This window comes from Phalacrocorax aristotelis, chromosome Z, assembly GCF_949628215.1.
Source record: "Phalacrocorax aristotelis chromosome Z, bGulAri2.1, whole genome shotgun sequence".
NCBI classification, from domain to species: Eukaryota; Metazoa; Chordata; class Aves; order Suliformes; family Phalacrocoracidae; genus Phalacrocorax; species Phalacrocorax aristotelis.
Window position 1 is genome coordinate 47,117,520 of NC_134311.1, and position 17,419 is coordinate 47,134,938.

At 39.8% G+C, this 17,419-nt stretch overlaps 1 protein-coding gene across 7 annotated transcripts in view; it reads left to right on the forward strand.

Annotated features, from left to right (window-relative positions):
• Window positions 1-14,723: 14,723 nt before the first annotated feature.
• Window positions 14,724-17,419, forward strand: part of FREM1 (FRAS1 related extracellular matrix 1) — a 75,094-nt gene continuing 72,398 nt past the window's right edge. For 3 of the 7 annotated variants that reach the window (XR_012657996.1, XM_075078942.1, XM_075078944.1), the window contains exon 1: window positions 14,975-15,081. The gene's annotated coding sequence lies outside the window, so the exon portion shown is untranslated. Of the gene's footprint in view, window positions 15,082-17,419 lie in introns of all 7 variants that reach the window. The other 4 variants (XM_075078948.1, XM_075078946.1, XM_075078945.1 and 1 more) reach the window with 4 other exon arrangements.

The window sequence follows — 17,419 nt, forward strand, 5'->3', positions numbered from 1 at the left end:
ATTTGAGAATTCATGCTCTCAGTTTCAGAGGGGAATGCTAAAGTAGAGGTGGTCCCTTTAAATACATTTAAACACATTTCTTATATGCAATTTACTTCTGTTTACATTAGATGTTATCTAGAGGATGCTAAGAATTTAACACCACTGTTCATTTGTTGTTACCAGTAAAAGCTGATTGTAACCATCTGTCGTGAAACAGACTCAGAAAGGGATGAGCTGTCTGGTTTCTAGCTCTTGCCTGCCTGAGCTCAGCTTAGCAAAATGAGAGAGCAGTGGAAACACTGTTGTGTTGCTGGATCCTGGCTAAATGCTAGGTAGCACAGGGGCATCCCTCAACATGCAGCACAAAGTGAAAAGCATTTCTGTTGGACAGTATTATGCAGTTGCACCTGATTTTTTTAATGCAATTAATAATCCATTTGGCAGGGTTTGTGGCCCTGGCAGGATTTCTGCTTTGCTTGCAAAACAAGGTACTGCTAATAATATTTCTATTGAATTGCCAATAAATGAAAAGGCTTGGATCCCATGATAAACTCTGAATGGGTTAACTTTATTTCAGTGAGACTCCATGTGAGTGCAAAGATCCACCTAGACAATGTTAATTCCTTGCAAGATTATGGGTTGGTCACTTGCCCTGCAGGATAGGCAGTTGTTTGACTAGTTTCTAAAATGAAGGTAACTGAAGTTTTCTAAGCAGAAACATTTTAGTTTTAATGTATATTGCCAGTAAATGCTTTGAAATGTACAGACTATGAGAATACTGACTGGTCTTGCTGTCAAGCCTCTGTTGGTGTGATATTGCCACTTGAAACCCTTACCACCTGGCACCAGCAGTTTGGAGATGCCAGATGCTCAGCACCTCTGCAAATCAGAGTATCTCATGATGACATCCAAATACAGGACTGCAAATTGCCATATGTGAGAGTTTCATTGCCCTGTTTGGTATTGACAGGACTGAGGTGGATACACTGTGTGAGACTCCTGCGAAGAGGAAGGTGCTAAAAATAGTCAGGACATGGGTTTGCAATTGGTAGAAATGAGACTCCAGAGGATTACATCTATGACTTGTATGTCAACTGGGAATGAGAAAATGTGGGCTGAACATGCTAATACAGAAGAAACAGGACATTAGTTTCAGTCAAGATTTTTAAATTATTTATTATAAATTCAGTGAGACCTTCCACCTCCCCACCTCCCCTTTTTGCTTGAAACACAATAACTTTCTGTTATTGGTATAATTAGTTTGGACTAATTACAATAAAAACTCTGGAAATAGAAGTCTAAAATGTGTTTGGCTGAGGCTGTTGGTTTGTACAAAGATTTTAAAAAAAGAGTGGTTAATCTAAAGGGTCTTTAATAATTTGATATGATTGTTTCCTCTGTATTCAATCAAAATCTGTGAATCCTAAGGGCTAAAGCCTGATCCTAAAGGGTAAATCCACTAATGTCATTGTCACAGCTCCTGCTGGCTTTAGTGGAGGTGGACTTCCACCCCAAACATGATGAAAACTCTGTGGGTTTGTGGCCTGCCTGCATCCCTGTTTATAACATTCCTGTTAAGTGTCTCAACTGTCCTGCATGTAACCCAGGTCAGCTTTGGAAATAAAGGCACAGTATTACAGACCAAAAAAGTAGTGTTTTTACTCAGACAATATATTTTATCTGGTGTCTTGTTGGTCAGTATCCTCCATAGTGCTGGAGAAAAAAGCAAAAGGCAGGTGGGCGAAGTGAGAAGGATTTTCTGGCTGTTATTGAATTGAGCTTATACGGAATACTAAAGTCAACATTTAGTTTATACTGAATGCTAAGGTCTGGTAAGAACTTGCCCTTAAACTTTAGATAAGGCTTACAGACGTAATTCACTGTACTTTCCTGGAGGCTAGAAAAGTTTTACTAAGGAGTTCTCTGCTTCTGCAAGCCTCCTTTTGGGGAGGAAGTCAGCTATGTTAGGGAGATACAGTAGATCAAGGGTGTGAAGGATCCATTTTTCTTAAGAATACCAACCCCCCCCCCCCGCCCCCAAATTTGCTAAAGTACAAATTTGTTTACCTCATGTGTACTAATGAACTTCCTCTCCCTCCAATACTTTTTTTTGTTCTAAGTGCCACACAGTTTTACATTTTTTTCTCAGATCAGATATGTAAGTAAGCTACCAGCATATGTAAGTCATTGCCTTCTTCAGCCACAAGCAAAATGCCATATGCTTGCTTGCATGTTTGAGCTAAGACTTTGAAGGATGAGGTTAGCTGACACCTTAATTCTCTGTAAAAGTGCTATGGCAGGGTTGTAAATGAAGGGAGCAGGCTTGCTGAAAGGAAAGAAACACACACTCCCAGCTGTTTCCTCATCCTCCACCCCTGCCCCAGTCAGTCCTACCCATTCACAGGAGACCTCTCATACTGGGAAGCCAGACCAGCCCAGGTTGTGCCTGAGGAGGGAGTGCTGTTTGCAGATGTTCACAGGGGCCAGATCTGCTAAGGCTGACATTCTTGCCGGCAGCCTGCTCCTCAGCCTTGAGCTCCCCAAGGACCCACCCAGCTCCTACTACGTTTGTATTTACCACCAGGTTTCAGCTCCTTTTGCGCCCAAATGGGTGCACCCAAGTCAAGGTCCAGGGTCTTCCACTGTGGTGTTGTATGGCCACATGATCTGGGGCCAGTTCAGGACATGTAGGGAGAGTATATGTGTCCGGTGCTGGTTTGCATGACCCAAGTGCTGCCCTAGCAGCCATGATCTGGCCTTTCCCAGGATATATACACAGTACACAAAGTGTCTTCCAACTGTGGCACCCTACAGTGTTTCTTCGCTCTGAAGCTGATGGTGGGGGGACATACACTGTGGGTGCATGCATTTGGTCTAAACACTCAGTAAGGGAAGGATGCTTGAGCAACATTTGGATGGCTTTTCCTGTAACCTTGATTCCCATTTAAATGGCTCTCACTGGGGAATATCCTCACTTATGAAATATCTCCCCCCTTCCCCAAAACAGCAGCCATGCTCAAATTTCTCATCTTGCATGCATGGAAAAACAGAGAAAAGGTTTTTTTTAAAAAAAAAAAAAAAGAAAAAATAAAAGGGGGGGGGGGCAAACCTCTCTACGATTATGCTTCCAATCTCATTTACTTCAACCTTTTCTTAGGATGAAAGAGCAATTAGCAGACATAAGAACCTCAAAGTAGTGAAATTCAGTATGTTATAAAGACCATGAGCCAAGATTGTATCCATCACCACAGGCAAAAGGTCTTTGATACTGCCTGTTTCATTCCATTCTGTATAATTACATATGTGACCTGAGTCTATGATTTAAAAGGATCAAACTACAGTTATTGGTTAGGCTCTTAATAGGATTTTTGTTGTTGTTTGCATTGGTTGGTTTTAATAAAGTTACTGGCTGCAAGACTGAATAGTTCAGTAAATTCCACTGGTGAGGCATTTGGCTTGTACTGGTTCAAACTTTGAACATTAGTGAAAAGGAGTTTGGTACATGTTATGATGGTGATCCTATGATGCACATTTAAATTTCTGCTCTTCCCAAACAACTTCAAGTGCAGCTTACACCTTTGCAATATTTCTTTTTTTTATCACAAGGGTATTTAACAAAATGTGGTTTTCAGTTTTTGAAGTCTCCTTAAATAGCCAATAATGTTGCTATGGGTGTTGACAGGCTAAACTGCCAAGAAGGAAGGGTTGTTAATACTAATGTCTGCAGAGGAAGGGATTGTCTCTCCTCAAAACCTACAAAAAGTTCAGTTTTGCAGAACTTCATCTCACTGGGTACTGTCTTTAGTCTGAATGGCGAAAGCGCATCTTTCTGGAAATGAACAAACGATCAACCATTGGAAAACTCTTTATGCTCACAATACAATTTTTTTGGTAAAGATTTTAATCATGTCAGATCAAAGCCCTGTGTTTGTGGATTAAAGTAGAGCTGCCTGCTTTGAATAAAAGCTCAGTTCATGCTGTTTTTCAGTTCTAAACCCTCAGCTGTTTTGGCTGCATCCAGAAAATAGCCTGGTGACTATAGTGGTCCTTGTGCTGAAGTTGCTGAGGAGCACTGAGGCCACCTCCTCCACTGACCCTGCTTCAGGGCCAGTGACCTCTGGGCAAGGGTGGTCACAAGCTACTGGGAGGTGGGAAAAAATGGATGCCATTGCAGGTCTCAGTGAGTGTTAGTGTAATGCCTCAGCTCATTATTTCTACTTAAAGCAGGGTATATCCTCCAGGGCAACGCTCCATGCTGGTGGGGGTGCACATCAGCGGGTGCCAAGTGAGCTGATTCAGCACCAGCCAGGGAGTGTTTGCTCAGCGCGGTGGTGCCCTGCAGGTGAAGCTTCCTTTGGGCTTGTGGACACAGATGCTTCCAAAACATTGAACAGCTTTCACCTTTAGGTAGGTTATTTTTTTGAGATTATTGTTTGACTCTGAATTCAGTCTGGAATATGCCGTTTGCAAAAGCTGTGAGGGACTGAGATGGGCAATTCAAATTCAGGTGCATACACCCTTTACTTTAATAGTTGTGTCCCTGCACACTACCACCGTTAAGGCTGAGTAGGTCTCTAATCACCCGCCCAGACTCTGGGGGAGATGCTTCCTCTTTTTTCTGTCTGTATGGATGGATGAATAAAGTAATTGGATATTTCAGTCTAATTCCAACACTTGAGATGTGCCCCCCACCCATCCTGTGAAATCCATACCAAGATGAGGTTGAATGAGACTTTGAGCAACTTGATTTAGTAAAAGATGTCCTTGCCCATGGCAGGGGGTTTGGGCTAGATGATGTTTAAAGGTCCCTTCCAAACCAAAACATTCTATGGTTTTATGATTACATGAGCTTTGCTGGTGGCCTCAAAATATCACAGCTGGCTCAATTTCTGTGATTTAGTGCTCTCACTATTTGAATCTAACCCTTGACCTTTGGGAAGGGAAAGTCAGAAAAATGGGAGAATTTTCTGTGTCACACTTTGCTGATTTTATGTGCTTCCACAACACCCAGCCCTCTCTGGAAACACCACTGCTTCTGGCCAATACACTGCAGTCCTTGAGACACTTCCTTTGTGCTTTTTCAGCCAGACCTAGTCTGGCTAATTTCAAATTTGGTTTGGACAAACTTCCAAGTGAAATGACACCTCACATTATCATTCACTGGTACTCTGTAAAGAACCTCAGCTGCAACAGGTTTTAAACAAAGTTGATTTATTTATTTTAATTTTTTTTAATTATTATTTTTTACTGGCCTCACCCTCTTGCCAGTGCAGGAAGAAAACTGAATGACTTTTGACACCTTGTCTAGTTGGAATTTTGAAAAAGAACTAAACAAGAAACCAGAACTAGCAGTAGATGTTGATCCAATTCAAGGAGAAAGCATCTAAGCATCCAAATTTTAGCACAGAGGTTTAAGAAACCAATATATTAGCTAACCAGTTTACACAGTAAAAATCCAGGAGTGGCTTAAGTAAGAAACAGATACTGAGAATAAAACCTGCGCACTTCTGGGAGAAACTTAAGTGAAGCTGTTTATTTAAAGGCTTGGAAAAACAAAGACATGAAAAAAAGCAATGGAAAAGGAAAAGAAGGAAGAATTGGGTTTATTAAAATAAGAAAAATGCTACCAGCTACAGATGTGACTGTATGCTACATTTTTAGATAAATCTCTGCTCTTGGTAACTTGTATAGGTGTTTTGTGATATGTGTTTTACAATTTCCTTTTCTAGAGATGGAAGATCATGAAGTTAATACAACTCAAAACACTTACTCAAGACCCTTTCTCAGGCATTCAGAAGTTCTTGCTTGACAACTTTCTCCTTCTCCTTGTATTATTTACTGTCATCCTAAGAGCCACTCTAAAAAATTAAAAAAGAAGGAAAAATCATTCCTTGCTTCCACTGACCTGAGTTAATTGCATTACTTGCATTATTTCTTATCAAATTCTTGCTGGGTTTTATCTGTCTGTACATCTATGTCACACTAGGGAAGTGTTTCTTTGTCCTCAACAGATCAGAGCTTAACACTGGCAAGTTATTCAGTAAGAATACAAAACTAAAGGTGTGCCTTTGGCTGTATGAGATGGATCTGTAGGCCATAACTGGTGCTTGGGTTTCAGGATCTTTTTTTCTAATGTAGCCTTTGTTCTGTACTCCTCTGCTCTTCTTTTTGGCTTTATCTTTCAAACGTCCCAGGTTGCCCAATCTCTCCTACCTTCCTGCGTACTTCCCATCCTCAGGTCTGTATCTGCCCAGACAACAGTGGATACTGCATGGGCCACAACTGGGCTTTGGTGTTAAAGTACAAAGATCAGAGGAATACCTGCATGTGAAGTGACAATTTTCTAGAGAAGTCTGAGCTTCACTTTTGCTGTTGATAATTTCATTCCTTGCAAGCAAGCACCAGATCTGGCACTGTTGTTATTAAAATAACACACCTTCCTAGAGTTCCCCAAGCCCTCTCTAGGTGCATATAAGTGGAGTTTCTTTTCTTCCTGTATCTCAGAAGGCTCCTTCAATTTCTTCTAATTAAACTGTCATCTTAATAATACCTTGGCCGAATGCCAAGATATGAAAATTCTTCAGAAAATAATCTTTTTAGAGGATTGTAGCAGATTAAAGCACCACCATGTGCTTAAAGACTTCAGCATACCTTCCAAACAGTTAGGGATTGCAATGGTTTCAGAATATGTTGTCACAGATATTAAAGTGTTGCTGTGAGTAAAAATGTAGACCTCTGAGGGAAGGGAAATTCTTTATGAGGGTTAGCATTCTCAGTTTTCAGTCTGGATGCTGTGTGTAGCACAGGCAAGGATAAGCACATGATGATTTCAATATACTAAAATGTATGGGTTTACTGGAGCTACTGTATGAGGTCAGGAGTTGTATTAGTCCTACCTGATTATGCTTCCAAGAAGCATTCTGCCTTTGCAGAACTTGCAACTTCCTGCAGAAATAGAAATAAAATAGATTATATTGTTGGGAAAACTTTTTTTTTTTTCAGATCTTTCATAGTCACTGGTACTGTAAGCCTAACAAGGAAAGTGGGTGAAACTTTAGAAGCTTTAACAGATGAAAATCCAGTTGTGGTCTAAATGCGTGTAAGACAAAATAAAGGCCTTGCCCCACAAAAAGCTCAGTTTTCAAAGACTCTGGGTAAAAATGTTCAGAGCCTTATTAAGTTCACTTTGATTGATCTCAGTTAAAACAAGTAAGGAACCTTTTCTGAGTGCATTGATATTATTTTAATGGCAATGAAGTAATATTCCTAAAAGCTTTTGGTTTGTAGTAAATTGGATAGACATTTAACTATGAGAACTATTCCCCATCTACAGACCACACAGTGCTATGTGGTCTGGGGGCTTTGGTGGAATGATGGGAGCAGGAACAACAGACTTTAAAGAAGTGGAAGGAGGACATGGGCATTCTGAACATGGATTTAGAAGCCTAGTTGTGAGCATCGTTACAGGGAGTGGGCAGACTGCCAACATGCAACAGTCCTTCATGTAGGTATTTTTTTTAGCCTGTGGTGTCTGACTACATTTTGAACACGTAGTCTTTACCCTTTCTCTACTGTGCTTCTTGATGTGAAAAAAATTACTTTTTCTATTCCTTGTTAGGTACATTAAAGAATAGACCAGCTCTTCACAAGCTGGAACCTAATTGTTTCCTCTTTTATGGGGACATTGTTTCTCCTCCTTCTTTAAGTTCCTGTCTCCAACCGTGCCAAATTAATTACTTTTGTGGTGCTTAAGACCTGTCTTTGCCCTCTGTGAGCATATTGGTTGTCTCAGGTAGGGATGGAAAAACGTTCATCCTGGGCCTTATGTGTGACACCTGTGTGACAGACCAGACTGTCCCCACACTCAAAAGTTAGAAATGCTGATGGTCATCTTGGCTGCTGCCAACCATTTCATTCTATGCTACCTGAAGTTTTGAAAAACCCAACTTCTATATTTTTACCCTAGATAAGCAGCATACAGCAGCAGCCTGGAAGGGAAATGGGAAGAATCGATACTGTTATAGATACTGGAAACACGAGTACAAGTATTCATAACTACAATTTCTAGAATAGAAATTCTGTGGTGAAACTTAAACACACAAGCATACCTTTAAACGCTGCAGAGGATGCTCTGCAAGAACAGTAGTAGCCTGAGTTTCTCTTCCCACCACGTTGTTTGGTATCTCTACTATCCTGATCCAATGAGGGACAGGCCACCTCTGATGGTCCCATGACACCTGTGGCTATGCACCCTGCAGTGAGGCTGCCTACAGGGCATGAAGAGAGGGCTCTGCTGCTGTGCAGCTAGCGGTGTCTAGTCCTGCTCACATCTCCGAAAAGAAAGCCATGACTATGAAGAGGTGTTTTTATGATTTGCAGTGTGTATGCTGACCTTTAGAGCTGTATAATATGAAGAAACCTTAAAGGTGGTGATGTGCTCTAGGTGTACTCAGTCCAAGGACTGCACAGGCTGAAACCCTTAAAGAGGTCCATTCACTGTTCCTCTGCAATAATTGAGGGTCTAGCCCAAGATGCAAAGAATTTTGTGCAAAAATAAGGCGAATAGCATTAAGTATGGATTTTGCGATGAAGCTGCTCATTTTACTGAAAATGCTACTCACCTTTGCCTCAAATATCCATTTCAGACAACATTCTGATTTTTGGATCTGCCTGACACAAAGCAAATGTTGTTGCGCTGCCTTGTTGTAGGACTTTTTATTTGTTTGATTTTCCAGAATGCCATTCTTAACTGTATGTTTAGTGCTTCTTCTGCAGTCAAAAACTTGAATGTCTTTGTGATCAAGGGCTTTGTTATTACACATATTCTGCATGTGTTTTCCAATGAAGCAGCTGGCAGTAACAGTGCATTTGATATCCTGACAGCTGTGCTCCAGTAAGACATTAATGCATTAGAGTAATTTCTTTAAAAGTTGTATGAGATTAATAAATACTATAATGTTAACACCTGTTGCATTTTAATACATGGCTTTACTCCATGGACCTGTATCCAACCCTGAAGTGGATTATTTTAGTTTCATTACAAGAGGCTCAATTAATAGTTATTTCTTTTATTTATCAACTGTGACACAATGCTTTGTTTGCTTTTAAATCAAATATCGGACAAGTTTTTTTCACACATAGTGCATATATTGAGTTGCAATTACTGAAAACAGAGAAGATTTTTTAAAATTACGTCAATTACTGACTACGGATTCAGCATGCACTTGATTTTTATTCTTCATACCCTTTCTTATTGTATCCAAATACCTAATGTGTAAACACAATTCCCAGCCCTCTTGCCTACAGGGCACCATTATAGAGCTGTGCTCAATTTTTCTTATGGAGAAGCAAAGGGAACTATGCAGCAATGTTTTCAAATTTGCATTGTTGTAGATTTGAAAATGGCGATATAGCCTGTGGAAGACGCTATTACAGTGACTGTCTGTGGGGCTTAACACTTTTGATGTGCATTTACATTACTGCAGTAAATATTGGGTTGAACTAGATGATCTTTGAAAGTCCCTTCCAGTCCAAACCATTCTGTGGTTCCTGTGATTTTAAACAAATATGGGAAGAGCTCCTAATGAACTTATCTGCACAAAATGAGGACAAATGTTACTTGTGCAAGGATGTTTATTTTATTTTATAATTCTGCAAGAAACTCTGCAAAAGCAAGTGATGTCTCATTTGATAACATAGGGTTTACTGTAAAGATGAGTTTTGCACTGTACCAGGTTTCCTGTAATAGTCTCAAATGTTAAGGACCCAGCTACAGACAGTTTGGGAGAGGAATGCTTTGCAGGTATGAGGCAAATTTTGTAGAATTTCTGACTTTACCCAAAGAATAATTCATCTAGATTCCCAGATTTATTAATAAAACAACTTTTATTTGTTGTAATATAGGAAAAATAGCACCTTGGGTCTCTTTTTTTCCATTGTTCTTTGCCGAAAGACTACACTATTATAATCAAAAGACTATTTTAGTGAGGAATCTTACTAACCATAAACCAACCATTTTCCATTATATGTGAAATAAATAGCTTTGTTATCCTCTGTAATATATTCCAGTTGAGAATCTCAGTGTTTAATAATCTTGACTTCTTAAGAGTAATCATGCATTCAGATAACTTTGATACAACTTCAGCATCAATGGATCAGGTCATTTAACATGACTGAGGTGAGTGGAGTATTCATTTAATAGGAAAACTGAGACATGAAATGCTTTCCAGGAAGCTGGACTAAAGCTTTTGACCCGAAACCAGTATCCAGATTTTCTAACTTTAGATGTTATGCTCAATCAGGCAAACATTTTGACATGGTGGCATGTCTCTGCCATGTTCTTTACCTGTTCAAATCTGAAGGGCAGCTGTGCTTGCAGAGAGGTTCTCCCTGCAACTTAACCCAAACTAAACCTCGAAATGCAATCTGAAGTAAACAGTAATTTTTCTGCTAGTTTGAGGCCTTGCAGTAGGGTAAATACAGTCTTTCTTGTATTCAGTGAGTGGCTGTTGTCAGTGGAATGGATCTGGGTAATGTCCCTCATTCCTTGAAGATTAACAGCTTGCCTTTCTATCACTTTAGTGGAAGTGTATGCAGGTTAAAACTCCCTTTAGGTCACAGCTTCTTATTTCAGACAACACAGCAATATCATGCTTCATTAATTAAGAGGTCAATTGTTTGTCACTGGAGCTGAAAACATCTCCCAAAAGGTTAGGCCTCTGAGAGGTTCTTTAAAATGCTGGCAAGTTTCTATGACAATGGTCCTTTGAAATGAATGTTTTCTAATACTTATCAGGGAAGAAACATCAACAGTGTGATGCCATATCATTTTGGACTCATTAGCATAGAGAAACCTTTGCCACACTGTTTGGCATGCCACTTGACATTCCTATTGTTGATTACAGGGAGAGTTAAACCTATGTCACACAGAACTCAGTGGCATTGATAAAATGTAATTTTCAGTTGTCTTCTTTCTGAAGGACATGAATGTTTTTGTGGAATGCAGCCAAAACCGATGCTCTTCGCTCATGGAACTGTACTACCAAATCTCAAGGGCTGCTTTGTCACATGCCCATGCTTGTGAGGGGGTTAGTGTAATCTGAATCCAAATCTCCTGATTTTGAAGCCACAAACCATCATGAAAGTCACCAAGCCACTCAGGGCTATGTACCAAACTACGAGGGTATGTAGGACCCACGCTGTGATGTCTCTTTGTAGGCATCTCTATTCTATTTGCTACTGCAACAACCTTTCCAGAGCATCACTGCTGCTTGGTGACTGTGGGTGAGTGACGGTTTAATCAAGCAAAGAAGCTTTTTCTGGTGTCTTGGTCTTTTGTGAGGCTTTTCAGTGCCTCAGAAGTGGAAGAGGAAGTGGATGTACTCCTTGCAGTAAGGACTATCTCCTCTGTTGTTATACACATTAATTCCTTTGCACCATGAAAATCACGCATATTTCTTTCTTAGTCATACCTGATAACCAACAGATCCTCTGTCTCCTATGATAGAACTGAAGGAATATCTTGACTAGTACTTGCTTGGTGATGGTCCAGGAAATACTTTTGGATAAACTGGGGAAATAACCAGTAGACTATTTCGTTGTGAATGTCATTATTAGCTTCTTGCTTGTGAACTCTGGGTTATTGTGGATTAAGATTACAGGCTGGAGCAGTGGCATTACCCTGCTAGTTGTCCTGGTAGTGCACAGCACTGCAAAGAAGTCATAGCCAGTGACTCCAGCCACAAGCATACAGTAGTCCCAGATTATCCTTGTTTCTTCTATAGGAAGTGTGCTGGTTTTTTGATGGTATGAACACAATTATCATGTTCTTATGAATTTGATTGTGGGAACCACTAGGGAAGTCTTCATGCAAGCCTAGCAGATTGACAGCCCCTTGCAGGAGCAGCTCTCTGTTAACATATCTACCCTATTTTCCTGTTCACTGTCCAATCTTGCATTTCTGATGTTGCATTTTTCTGTTTCAGAAGAACATAACTTAGTGCATTCAGGGGCCTTCCCACATTTGCAGTAGCCAGGAGAACAGTGAACCTTTATTGACAGAGGTCCAATGATAGGACCCGAGGGAATGGCAGGAAGATATGCCAGGGGAGCTTTAGGTTGGGTATTAGGAAAAGGTTCTTCACCCAGAGGGTGGTGAGGCACTGGAACAGGCTCCCCAGGGAGGCAGTCACGGCACCAAGCCTGATGCTATTCAAGAAGCACTTGGACAACGCCCTCAGAGACATGGGGTTGTCCTGTGCAGGGACAAGAGTTGGACTTGATGATCCTTGTGGGTCCCTTCCAACTCAGGACTTTCTATGATTCTATGATATATATAGGCTGGGGAAGAAGAAGAATGCAGAGTTAATCCTCCCCCTTTTAAACATAATCTTTCAACCTGTTCTCCTCAGCCTGCATTAGAAACTGAAGAGTGGACTGCTGCAGCCAGGTACTGTTACTCACAGAATAAAATTTCTGCCATGCAGTAAATACCTGGGAAAAATTTGCATCTTTTTCCTGCAACAGTTCAGCAGATCTTCCTATGTACAGCCTTCAGGTTTGGTAGGAGCACGGGTCTTTTGTTACTTTGAGAACCTCATCCTCCTTGAAGGAGCGTTGTCTGAATGTGCAGATGGCAGACAACCTATGCTTTAGGCCATTGCTTATCAATGCAAGTCGAAATGAAAAAGATGGGGAGTGGGGCATGCAGGGTGCATGTGGATATGGGAGTATGTGTGTCCTTGCCTGTTTTGTGCCTCAGGTAGTCTTTTTTTTTTCTTTCCCAAATAAAAGCCTGGAAAGAACGGGACTGATTATGACTATACCTTGTTAAAGAAAGCTTACGGAAAAGAATTGACTGATTACCTTCATATCAACTGTCTATGCTGCATGATTTTAGCTACTAATTAAGAAGGAATGTGTATCCTGCTTAAGTTTCATTAACAGGAACCTGAACTATTCTCTTTCCTGTGTGGACAAATGGTGAAATAAGAAGACTGAGTGTGTGTACAAAAGGCATGTCTTCTCTTCAGTGCTCTGGCATTTCTCAAGAAAAGGTTCAGTAATTTTAGTCTATCCTTTAGATAATGTGACCTTAACAGACTGCAAAAATTAATTGAAACTCAGGAGTACAATAACAAATGAGATGCCAAGTTCATTGCTGGAGTAATCAAACTGGTTTGAAAAGAGCTTCTAAAATTATGTTAAGGATTAATGGGTCAGAGACACTATACTTTAAAATAAGCTGCCACTTTTTAAATCAACCTGTAAGTACAGATATGTTGATGATCCTAACCAGGCCACTGTACAATACAACAGGCCATTCGTCATGGTGAACTAGAAGCTACATTCCAGCAAGCACAAACACAAACACACAAGCTAACCCACAGCTATCTGCATAACTCAGAGGAGATAAATACTGATTTAAAGTTTTTCTGAAACTTGATAAAATATGAATATTACTACAGGTCTGAAACCCAGGACAGTATAGCACTCTGATACTAGTATTGCACCTCAAGGAAATTTTTTTTTTGCCTAGTGTTTGTTTTTTCATGTAAGCAAATATAGTCCAGATTGTATCATATTACACATGGTGTAGATTTGAGTTAATTTTAATTTTTAACAGTCATCTGTTTTCTTCATTTGCCTTTAAGTCATGCCATAGGAACATCTGCTGGTTCTTTTCTTTCATACTATTGACTTCAGTTTTGCATTTTTATAATGAGGTTTTGTTTCCACACGAGGGTCAAAGCCAGCTTGCTTGTTCAAGAAGGGACAAGGGGGAGCAACACACTGCAGAGTAACAGTTGTGCTAGATTTTGCCCCTGTTTACACAGGGAACCTGAGGCTCCATAGCTTTCCCCAAGCTATCCCTCTCCCACCTGTATGGAACAATGACCTATGGCTGGGCTGAAAATCTATTTGTCCAAAAGCGCTTTTGGTCCCTGTGCTGAGACAGCTGTAGGGTGATCTGTTCCTGGTGATTCTGACCCTGTATTGAGACTGCAACACAGCCTTTGTGCTCTGAAAATGTGGGCTGTCAAGTTCACTCCTCGGGATGCACAAACAAGCTGGTGTGGAGTAGCAAGTTTTACTTAGACTCCCACCAGCCAGTTAAATCTGCAAATTTGGTGTGAAACTCGTGACAGAAAGCTGGAGAGATATCTTGAACTCTATGAGGTATTAAATAACTGGTGGGATTTGGCCTATATCCTTCCTCTTTCCTGCTGTTCTGAATGGGAAAAAAAATACATTGAATACTCCTGGATTTTCCTTTCTTCCAACTGCAACTAGTCAGTTAAATGAATATAGGTTAATTCAAATACTTTAACATGCAACAGGATTTTGAACTAAATGTGATTAAACGTGATAAAAAGTATCACATTTATAAGTAGGCAATATGCCTAATCAAGTTAATGCACTTGATTTTAATTTCATCAGTCACCTTGAAATAAGATCAAACCTGCTTCATTATTATCTTATGGAGGAAATTAATCATGTCGGTATTTCAGTAAAGACTCTTTCCCTCCTAGGGGGGAAACTGATTGACCTGAAGAGATTTTAGGTCATCACTTTGTCTATGAAATTTTAATACCTAAAAATATATGTATGCATGTGTGTTGAAGGAAATAAACTAGCAGAAATGGGGAGAAAAAAGTGAGCAAAACTTATTAACAGGAGCTCAGTTTTTAGTCCCAACAGACTTTACAAGCAGAAGGGGAAAGGAAGATCTGGGGCTGGCTGCCAGAAGCATTGATGAGTGTAAATGCTCCAAGGCATCTCAGAATGCCCATATCATATGGCGCCCAAAAGAGTTTGTACTCTGGGACTCTGCAGTCAGGAGCAGTCTTGCAAGAAAAGAGTGTTTATTGTGGATTTTTTAGTACGGAGAAAACCACAGCAAAGCTGACCAGAAAGACTGGAATTTCATCTCCCCCCCACCCCCACCCCCCATCCCCCGTCTTTCTCTACGTCACCGACACCACTCATTGGATTTCTTTCTCTGCCAGCCTTTTAAACCAGAGTTTACTGGGTCAGTGACATTATTCCTTTCATTCTAGTATGATCTTGTGCTCAGTCTCCTGGAGAAACACTGCTACCGTAAGTATCTGCTTCAAGTTTCTTGTATACACTGAATGCTATTATGTTTGTCGTTGTAGTAGTGTTTAACAGTTTGTAACATTCAGTTTGATGCTGAATGTTGCAGCAAAGCAGTCAAACAGTATTTTTTGTACTCAGGATGGATGAAAGCTCAGTTCTAACTTTGGAGGAAAACAGACACTGGTCCTTGACAGTAGTTTAGTAGTTAACTTGGAGGTTAACCACTCCAAGCAACTTAGTTTATCTTAATGTTCCAATTGATATAGATTTCTCCACTATGCTGGCTTTCTTCCACCAGCTCCAGTAAAACTGTGGTTTTATCTTTTGTAAAAGCTTGGAAGGACTAAGCAAGACTTCTTTTCTTAAAATTGTCTTCTTAGTAAGACACACGGGGAGAGAGAAATGTGATAAAACCACTGAAAAACATAATGAAAACTTTCAATATTAGTAAGCCTTTCTAAATTATATATTTCATTTAGCTGGGAATACTTGTTTTTAACAGGCATGTTTTAATTGTAGACTTTTATTTTGCAGTAGGGATCTGTAAGAGTTTTCACATTTTCATGTACATTCAGACAGCTGACTTCATTCATCTGAATTAGACAGATGTTCATTGGTCTTATGTATGTGTGAATGTTTATGTGTGTTTCTGAACACAGACCTACATGCTTGCATAGTTTTTACATTTCCTGCTGATTTCTATGCATTTATCTAGAACCAAACTCTAAACCTTCACCATTTAGAGATTTCTTGATATCACTCTGTGTTTGTTGTGCTTAAACACTTCAGTAAACCCTGTAGATAATTTTACACAGTTTCTTGCAACGGTTATTAAAAGGGGATTTTGCAAGTTATGTTTTTGCTAGTTAAAGAATTCCACTAGTTCATAATCTCAGCTAACTCAGGACTGCACATTACCTTAGGCAAAATGCATCTCTGCTGTTGACATGTGTCCGAGGTGTCTGTGGGAGGCATTGGCACTGTAAATCACCAGTTGCTTTCACACTAAAAGAGCACACACATCTGTAGAAATTGCCCCTCTCTTTCCCTTTACTTGAGTATTACTGTAGTGGGCCTGCCAGCATTTTCTTTGTGATTCTTCCCCAGGGTTTATTTTGCAATGCAACATGACTGCATGCAGATCATTTTGACCATGACAATGAGATGGTTTGGATCTGGGCACCTTTAGATTTTGAACACTTTTCCCTGCTCTGAGGAGAATTAAGCAAGTATAAGGACAAATGATTAAACAAATCCCTGGACAGTGACTTGATTTTTTAAATGAAAGTACCTCATGCCTGTTCACTCATTACATTAATTTTCTGCAGTCCTTGAAGTAGTCTTGATAGTATTAGTCTGTGATAATATTAGTTACAGTACAAGTAATTTTGATAATGCATGTCCATGATAATATTAGGTACAGTACAACAGGAATTAATTTATTCATGGGAAAATAAATTATCACTGACTTCGGCAATCTAACAGTGAATATAGATGGCAACAACAGAATGTGTGGTAAAAACATCATGGTAAAATAGCACGTGCTAGTCAAATAACAGTACATTAAGAGTGCAATCCTTTTGACTGTACCTATTGAACATAGAGGGGGACTGAGCAGGTCATTCATTATCAATACTTTAACTTTGCTTCTCTCATTTTTAAGGTTTTGTGACAGCCTGCTGAGGACACAGATTAATTTATCTCATGCTAATCGCTGTGTGGGCTACAATTCCTGTAGCTAAGGTGCCTGTGCACAACTTCATGCTTTCAGAACTTGCAACATGAGATCCTCAGGATGATTCAGCTGCCTTTTGTGCAGTTGGGTAAAAAAACTGGAATAGATTACATTTGGGGAGTTGTTAAAGACTCCTTAATGAAATGTGTTATTTCCGTTTCTAGCTGCTATCATTGTGAAGCCTGTAACAGTATTTCAAAGAACTCTTAATAGCTTGCTCTGAAGATAAACTGTAGCTGGCTTGAGTTTGATTTTCTGACAAATGTTGTCTAAAACCATTATGCGACTACATGAGCTGACAGGTGGTAGTCGCACTGTGCAGGCATTCTGAATGCATAAGGATAGACCTTTATCAATGAAAATTGTTAACAAAAGAGGAATTATGTTTGGGGCATTTTTTAGTGTATCTAGATTAATTTTTATGAGATGTGTAACTATTTAACCTAGTCCATACTCCTTGTTCATCAAACATAATTTGAAGGCAATTGTACCATATCTGAGTAACTTACAGATTTCACAGAAGCAGCTCAAATCACTTTTGATTTGTATGTAGGGAACACCAAACTCCTAGTGTAGCCCCCTTACATACCTTTGGAAATCTAA